Source organism: Alligator mississippiensis, chromosome 5 (genome assembly GCF_030867095.1).
Source record: "Alligator mississippiensis isolate rAllMis1 chromosome 5, rAllMis1, whole genome shotgun sequence".
NCBI lineage: Eukaryota > Metazoa > Chordata > Crocodylia > Alligatoridae > Alligator > Alligator mississippiensis.
In genome coordinates this window covers 57,034,401-57,043,742 of record NC_081828.1, presented here as the reverse complement: position 1 = coordinate 57,043,742, position 9,342 = coordinate 57,034,401, and the positions used below count along the sequence as shown (strand labels likewise).

The window sequence follows — 9,342 nt, the reverse complement described above, 5'->3', positions numbered from 1 at the left end:
AATGGCGGGAACACTTTTGCACCGGAGTTTACTCTTTGCAGCAGAAAATTCTACCGTGCAAAGAAGCTCCAGTGTGGCGGAAAAATTCCACTGTGCCGAGGCACTAAAATCATTGGGTTATGACATGCCCCCTTGCCGACGGCACAGCTGGAATTATAAACATGTGTACGTGTTATAAGTAATTTTCGTCTAAGGACTCATCGGCTTTACAAAGCTTAAGTAATTAACAAATACATATAAACAAACAATTCTATAGACCGGTCTTCAACAAACTATAAAATACAATAACGTAAACATATAACAACAATTATTGGTCATCATCTGACTGGAGAACATCTATTTGGGACTCCCCTTTCTTATTAGTTAGTGAAATGTGGTTCATAACTAAGTAGTCGCCACGGAGCGTCCGTCTGTTTCCATAGCAGACAATGCCAACTAAAATACTTACAAACATTAGAAAGAGAGTTCCACCCACTGCACTACCGATAATGGTACCCCAATTGCCTTCCTGCATTACTGTTAAGGTTAATGTTGATTCTAGACCTGTAATGCTATTAGTTGAAGAATACCATGAAAACGTGGGTGGTCGTGTGGTAGAAAGATCTAATATGTAAATAGTCTTTTGATCACTTCTTTGACCAAGGGAATTTGTCACCCTACAAATATAAATCCCAGCATAATTGTGAGTTAGTGGGCTATTGAAATGCAGAGTATTGTTTATAGACAGTAAGCCTTTAGGCCATTGTCCATCTAATCTGGCCCAGGTAAATTTTATAGGTGGTGGATTGGAATTAGCATTGCACTTAAGCTGAACATTTTTTCGTCTAATAAACCAACTTTCATCATAGCCAGTTATTGACACTTCAGGGCGTATTGAATGTCTAGTATGTAAGAATACCTTATCTCCTTGTCCAAAGTTGGGTGACTTACAACACAAGTTATGCATCTTCCATTTGCAAATCTAGTAGGAATGATTTTATATTGACTTACAACTGTCACTGTTTCATTTGGAAAGGAAGCTGAACTAAATTCTATTTTACCAAGGTCTCCCTCCCAATTAATATCTGCAGCAGGTTTTCCTGTGGCTGCTATACACATGGCTGCTACTGTCCAATTTTTACCATCTATTAAGGGAGTTGGTCCCTTTGTAAAGCTCACAGTGGGTTCAACAATTACAGTTATAGTTGTTATCGACTCTGCATTTTCTAATGGGAATGTAACTGCTTTGCATACATACTTTCCTGCATCAAAGAAGCTCACATTGTTTAGGTTGATTGTTATATCACTGGACGAAGAGTTTTTAAATGCCACTCTTTCATGGTATTTTCCTTGAACAGAAAACCCATGTTCAGGATGGTGTACAATAGTTTGTGCACTTTTACCATGCAATTTTTCCCATGAGATTTGTATTATGGTGTCCTTTATATTAATTACGCACTTTAATGTGACATTCTTTCCCCAAACTGCTGTTACGTGTGGATCAACAACTGGTTTGACTAAAGCACCACAGCAGAAATGGGAAAGAAGCAGTGTAAGAACAAGTTCTAACCCAGCGAACATTTGCCGTCTCGGTGCCCCTGCAGCGGCCATCGCTGCGTCGACTTGAAGGTGCTGCGGTTTGGTGCTTGGTAGATCTAGCGATCGAGCAGCTGCAGATTGCCGCTTTGTTATGATCGGACCTGTAGGGAAACAACAAAAAAAACAAGAGAAAACCGTAATCGGGTTCACTATAAGGAAACTGGGAGAACATCAGAACAGCGAGTCATCCAGTTGTGGTGAGCGATAATAGAGGGACGATCGGGCTTTTCTTCTAATAAGACAGAATAGGCGTTAGGATACTGTTCCGACCGTTGAACTACTCCCTTGTAGACCTGTGGATGAGATTGACGAGGGTGCGGTACTGAAACCCATACTAACTCATTTGGTTGGAATTTAGGTTCCCAAGGTAGAGGTTTTTTGGTATTAGTCTCATCCCATAGTGGCTTTGAGATGTTTAATGAAATGAGGACGTCATGATTATACTTAGTCCAATTTTTGTACATCCCTCCTCCCTTGAGACGAAGTTGTTCCTTATATAAGCCGATGTGTCTCTCCACGACGCCATTAGATTGCGGGTGTTATGGCAGATGAAGATGCCATGTGGCGTTATGAAGACGAGTGAATTTGTCCAGAGTGCTAGAGTTGAAAGGGGGTCCTCCATCAGACTGAATTTCATGAGGAGGTTGCCAGGCGGCAAATGTAGCGGTTAAGGCAGAGACAACAGCAGTGGCATTGCTCTTTCGTAAGGGGATGACCTGTAACTGACGCATCCCCAGATCAACAATGACTAACCCCTTATTTGGCGGTTTAGACTCCGGGAGGGGCCCAAGCAGATCTACTTGCCAGACCTTTCCCGCTTGGAACTGTGAAGTGTCGAAAGCCCCAAGTTGATGTTTGGTTCGATGGCATTTCTCCTTGGCACATACCTGACAGGCTTGTGTTACCTTTTCCCAATCGCATCGAACTCCATACGAGGTCGTCTCGGTAGTGGCTTGGCGCCAGCATCGATGGCTGGCCCGTGGTCCCGGGTGACCCCAATTTTCATGAAGCCACGCGAGGAATGGGTTTACTTCAGGACTGAAAGTAGAGGTGATAGGCAAAACTATGTTGGTCCGGAGTGGGTCTTCTAAGTGTTTATCGATGACCTCATGCACTGGGTCAGTATCCGGACAGTGTGACTTGGTATGCTTAATCAATGGGAGTCGTGTAAATTTAGTTAGAGTTTTCCAGATATCTTCCCACTCACCTAAATTTTTTCTGGGAAGGGCTGTATGGGTAAGAATGTTATAAATGTACTGTGAGTCAATTGCAATAATTGGAACTGGGAGTGTATCATCATGGTGTGCTAGACAGTGTTGTAATACTTCAAAGAATCCCAACAATTCACATTTTTGGACAGAGGTGTCATTCAGGTGGACCCAGGATATTTTCACATCGTGGCAAGCCTTACAATAATACCCATAGCCTCCACCGTGTTGGGAGGTCCCATCTGAAGCCATCCAGGCTGGGGTGGAGGTTCCATATAGCGTTGGGAGCTTTTCCTCATCCTCCGGGCTTGGACTAGGTTTCGTGTCCTCTAATTTCCAGCAGCACCAGTTGTAGTGGTGGGTAAGCACCAACGTATTCCATGTCTTAGGTTCCCCCTGAAAATACAAGTCGACTTTCTCTGCATCTAGCAAGGGCAGCAATGTGGCAATGGGAGCGCGAAGTGTCCCGTGCCCCCTTGCTAATGGCTCCACTAGCTGTCCCGCTAGGAGGATTTTTCCTATAGCTCCATACCAGTGTTGTGCTCCTTGAACAGTCTTATGGGCAGTGTATACCAGTTCATCACAAGGGTTGTGCACAACAGCCCACACGTAGTTTGTGGTGAATCCAAGGGATATGATCAATGGTTCACCAAGATTGATTGCGTGGAGCTGCGTACTCTTGACAGTGGCTAACAGGTGAAGCAGATTCTGCTAGTCCACTTCCGTCCAAGGTGTGGATTTTCGGGACTTGTTATGGATCTGTCGCTGTAATTTAGTAAGGAGTGCTAAATGACTAGGGTTAACATAATGCCGATACCAATTTAGGTGACCTAAGAACTGCTGAAAATGTCTTTTAGTCACGGGCAGGGATTTCTTTAATGGGTCGATGTCAGGACGATCATGTGAGATTCTGTGGCGGACGGGGCCAATGAATCGGGTGCCAAGAAATGTGATGTCGTTTACGGGATGTAGGCATAACTTTCCCTCGTTAATCGTCCATCCCTCACTCTGAAGGTGGGCGACCAGTTAGTTGACTATGCTGGTAACAATGGAACCGTCACGACCCATGATAGCGATGTCGTCAATTTAACTCCAGATTCTCAATTCCTCTTCTGGTGGAAGGGTATGTGAGGTGCGAAAGTTCTTCAGGGTATCATTCATGGCACCGGTGGCTAGTGACAGGTCATTGCAGTATCCCTGCGGGCAGACCGTCCATCTGTACATGATGCCCTCGATGCACATATTTAATACTCCTATTGGAATCGAGAAGAACATGTTCTTTAGGTCCAGTGTGACCCCGACCCATTCGTTTCGCTGGAATTGAGCCATTTCGAACATACATTGTGGTAGGGTAGAAGGGTTGGGTTGCTGAAGCACTCGACACCTTTTGTTGGCCTCCCTGTAATCAACGACTAGCCGGGCTTCATTAGGTTTCCCAGGCTTTGGAACTCCCCACCCCGGTGACAGGTAAGTACTGGCAGTTACTGGTTTGATGCAACCTTGTTGTTCCAGTCGTTGCAGGAGATCAATGAGAGATTTTTTTGAGGGGAGCCTTGGTTGGAATTGGTCGGTATCTCCAGGTGGAGGTGTTGTAAAGCGTCGGTTGATGCTAATCCGTCTTCGGGATAATGATAGGTAGCACTTGTAACACTTGTTCCTTGAGGTTAAGCGCTTTGATTCCTGGAATTCCCAGAATATTGATGCCCCCTAACACTGCCCCTAGAGCACGTTGATGGCCTTGGACAGTAAATCTGACTTTTGTTGTAACTGCAACAGCGTTAAGTCCCTGTACCCTAATTGTTTTTGTGGTTTTCTGGTGGGGTATCAATGAAGTAATTACATTAACTTGAGCTCCAATGTCGAGGAGGAAGAACACTTGTTGTTGATTACTTGGATCGGTGGGATCGTAGACAGTAAGTTTGGCGTAGGGACAGAGATCAGTGGGGTCAGGCTTGAGTTGAAGAAGGCCACCGGCAGAGCCAACGGCCATTATTCGTTTTTTGGCTTGTCCCCGAATTTGAATCCCAGTGCGTCGGCTAAACGACGTTGGCCCTCATTCCCAAGGATACGCAACTGCTGCTTTGTAAGTCCAGAGTGGCTGAGGAGGAATCCGAACATAACTCTTTCCTCCGCTGATCTTTGGGGTGACCACCATGGCTCTCACTGTAAGTCAAATTCCTGACGCCTCGGTCTTGGTGCTCCAACCGGATGTGCCAAAGGTCAGTCTTTTGTGTCAATAGGAGTTCCCTCGCCTTGTTTCATGAGCCCCTGTAATCGTGGTAGATGACCCAAGAGGTTTCCTACTGGTTGGCCTGCTACTGAATTAAGAAAGAGTCGGAGTGTGACAGCGTCCGTCCCTCCATACACCTCTACACAGGCGTCTATAGGTTCCAGAGGCGTTGGAATTGCTCCGGGGTTTGGTAAGTGACGATGAGCCCATTTTTCCCTACGCTGGGCAGCTGTTAGTCCCAGTGGATGCATTCTTGGGTTCCACATAAGGTATGACACTCCAATTATGGCCAAGAGAAGTTGTTCCGTGCTGGTCTTTTGTGGGTGGCACTCATGCCAGGTTTAGGATTTATGGGCTACCTGTCCCACCACGAGCGCAGAGAGAGGAATGGGCCAATGTGTGTTTTCCGAGACCACGTTCAGATCAGTGGCGCGTCCTCCACTCCACGCTGCTTGTCGGGTCAAGGCACTTGCCTCTTCTAGGTCTAGTATGTCGGATGCAAATTCCACAATTAGTCGTCCCAGCCATATGGCCAGAGTTTCCTCAGGTTTCATTTTTGAATCCCTACAAAGTTCTTGTATCTCTGGTCAGGTACGCGTGCGAAATGTAATGATAGTACGTGTGGTACCTTCCTCATCTGCAACATGTTTTATTAGTGCTACTGGGTCAGCCGCAACCAAGAAAGGGTTAAATTCATCAGGCGGGAGCACTGGATACATCTTTCCTCCCATTGCCCCCTCCCCGTGGCAAGGAGGCGGGGCCGTTGGGAACGACGCCACTTCCGGGGGCGGGCTTGTTGGGCGGATCTCCGCCTGTTTTTCTGAAGCCCTGCCCCCCTTTTCCGGGCTCTCCGGACAGCTCGTGTTTCCCTCAGCGCCATTTTCTTGCGGCGAAGCCATGCAACCGGCACTATTTCTAAACGTCGGTTTGGAGTCCTCTACCGTCCGCTCCATTGACTCCTTGCCTGGTGTATATAGCCGAGCCTCTAAGTTTGCATTCTCCCGTAGTAGACCCGCTACTGAACGGAATAACACATTTATTATTTTTCCCTTTTTCCACTTTGTTATCCCCCATCTTGCCACGTGGTGACCCTCGGTCTCCAAGTCTTCTTGGAGCTGAACGAGGAGTTCGTGACCACGCGACCCAGGCACTAAAGCCGGACAATTAAACCAGTCCATTGGGGTGGGTTCCCCTCCTTCCCTCAGGTACCGGGTGCACTGGGCAAACTCCTGAGCGGGGGTCAGCTTTTCCGCCTTCCTCACCTTCACCCCCGCTAGGGATAGGGTCGGTGTTTCCTCTGGAGGTCGATAGTAAACCTGCTCGCTGCTAGTTACACACCCGAACTCCCCGAGAGACAACTTTGTTCTCAACTCCTTTATGACTGCTCCTTCCCTTTTTACTGAGAAGTAGCCGTCAATGTTTCTTCTATCCCCTCCTTCCGCCTGGTGGTAGGCGATATGCGCCCAGAGCTCGTTTGCGCTTTCCACACAGCGGATCCTGGTGCGCCAGGGGCAGCACTCAATTAGATTCATCTCCACCACTGTGCCTTTAAATCCTGTTCGTGATGCCATGTCTCGGCCGGGAAGAACCGACCGAGGGAAATGCTGGTTAATTAAGCGAACGTCAGGCGGGCTGGTGGATGGAGAAGCGAGACAGCGTATTGGTTGCAAAATAGTTTTTACTTACGCCGCTGGTGGCCACGGCGCAGGTTGTAAAGGCTGCTTACGTAGTTGCAATGAGTTGATCCAACTCGCAAGAACCCGAGCCAGTGAGTCCACAGATGAACTGGGCATGCAGGGGAAGGGTACGTCGGGGATAAGCGCTCGGCAACGGGGAGAAAAATCGGTAGTTGATCAGGCTACTGATTCTCTCTGCCACGAGTCAGGAATTCTTCTAAGTCACTCTGCAGCGTGCTCAAAGTTCTCCAACTTGGGCGGAAGTTGCGCGGATTTTTATACAGCTAGCGAGCCAATTACTAGCCGTTAAGTAGGAATAATTTAGAATCAGCCAATAATGGGGTGCAAATTTACATACAAATGGCAGGAACCCTTTTGCACCGGAGTTTACTCTTTGCAGCAGAAAATTCCACCGTGCAAAGAAGTTCCAGTGTGGCGGGAAAATTCCACTGTGCCGAGGCACTAAAATCATTGGGTTATGACAATTATTATGATAGAGACACTGGTAGGCTTCCACGTTGGTTTTACACTGTAGATATATCAATAAAACATTGCCCAACTGATTGCTGTCTCTGTCTCACTCTCTCTCCAGATATATAGTGATCTTTTGTTTTAATTGTGGAGAAACGTGGATTTTGGGGTATGTTACAGAGTGACTTTGAGACTTTTTTATCAGGGATTTTTCAGTTTTCCAATGGGGAACACCAGAATTCCTGCTAGGGAGGCCTGTGGCAGAATCCTGCCTGCTCAGAACTGGCACCTTGGACCCAGCTGGAGATGGCTGACCTCTTGGCCAAATGGGGCCAGGAGGACATGCTTTGACAGTTTAAAGCAGACCACCATACCCGGAACATGTTCCAGGTGATAGCTGCCCAGATGGCTGGGCAGGGGAACACATGGCAGCCCAGATGGCTGTGCAGTCCCCGTCTGGGTCTGACAGGTGTGCAGCAGGTCACAGCCAGGCAGCAGCCCCACTGCCAGACTGCTGCAGTGGGTAAAGGGTGCAGGAAACTCTCAGGGGAGCTTCAGCAATCCAGCTGGTACAAGGGGTAGCGTCCCCAGGTACCAATTGACTGGGGCCCTGAAGCTCCTGAGAGCGAGTAGCCCTGAGCTACTTGCCAGGGCAGCTTTTTGTACTGATGGGGCCAGGATAGGGCAGCTTTTTATATTGCTGGGGACAGCACAGGTGCTGGCTTCAGGCTCTATCTACCCCTGGCTGCAGATCCAGGAGGAGCCAGGCAGGGTTATTTTGCCCCAAGCGGCACAATTTGCTCCTCAACAAAGTACATATCCAAGCACGTGTGCAGAGGCAAAAAGCCCCAGCTTAAATTTGCACAGCTTCTATTGAGCTGCTGCAAGCACACATGCCTGCATGTGTGAATACGCCTATAGGTTGTCTTTGTTGAGTTTTCCTGGCTGCAACTCCTTTGGTTTATAGAATATGTTGTTCTCTGAACAGACTAAGCTCTTTACATATATCAGTGAAAAACACATTACCCAATTCTTAGGTCATTTTTGTGGCTCTTTTCTGTAACCTCACCAATACTTCAGCCTTCTTTTAAAAAGTGAACATTGAAACTGTTTGCAGTATTCTAGTACCGGTCTCACCAGTTCTACAGAAATAAAATAATCTTCCTACTCATATTCCCTTAGCCTTACATCGATTGATTACTTTGAACTGGTTGAGCTGTGTTTCTTTTTCCACTCTAAAACCTTCTCAGTCACTGTGTTCAATGACACACCTCCCTATTTCATAGGCAATACCTGCATTCTTTGTTCCAATATGTAATACCTTGCTCTGTTGTATTAAAACATCTCTTATATGAATGCTCCAGCTTATTAAGTGATCCAGATCACTATCTAGGTTTGTCTATATCATACCAGGTAGTAGGTCCCAGTGGCACAGCCAAAAATCCAGAAGTTATTCAATAAGGCTGCTCCTTGCTCACCACTCAGCGCCCACTCTTGAGTCATTGTTCTCCAGCATATCTGACAGAGGCAGCTGAAGAAAAGCAACCTTGCTGCAAACTTCTCTGTGGGCAATAAAGGTGGAGAGAGCATGGAAAGGAGAGTCTCGGTCCTATTTACACCAGGATCTAGTATGGGATCTTAACATAGGGTAGACAAACCATTTTGACCACCCTGTCCTACATCTATCATTTTTCATCCAAAGAATTTAATCAGCAACAATTTCACATACAACTCCAGATAAGAATGTTCAAATGTGTTGGTCCTACTCACAATCCCTGCAGAACTCAACTAGAAACACCCACTCTTTAAGAATTATTCCCCAATGGTAACTACTTTTTGAGATCTGTCAATTTTTTATCAGAATGTCATGTCTTTAAAGTTAAATGCTTTTCAAAAGTATATCTATATCATATCCAGTTACTTTTACCAATCAAATGTAGTCTCATAAAAAATCAAATCACTTTTGTTTGACAAGAACTATTTCCATAAAACTGTGTTGATTGGCATTAAAAATATTCTTATCCTTCCATTTTTTTTATTAAATGAATCCTGTTATCAGCTTTTCCACCATTTCCATCTGATTTGATGTCTTGCTAACTTGCCTATAATTACCAAGATAATTACATCCTCCTGCTTCTTTCCAAATACAATACAGAAATATTTTAGCATTTTGCCTTTT

General features: G+C 46.1%; 1 pseudogene; it reads right to left on the bottom strand.

The window, feature by feature from the left end:
- Nucleotides 1-268: 268 nt before the first annotated feature.
- Nucleotides 269-2,544, bottom strand: LOC132250691 (nectin-3-like; annotated as a pseudogene).
- Between the last annotated feature and the right edge of the window lie 6,798 nt (nt 2,545-9,342).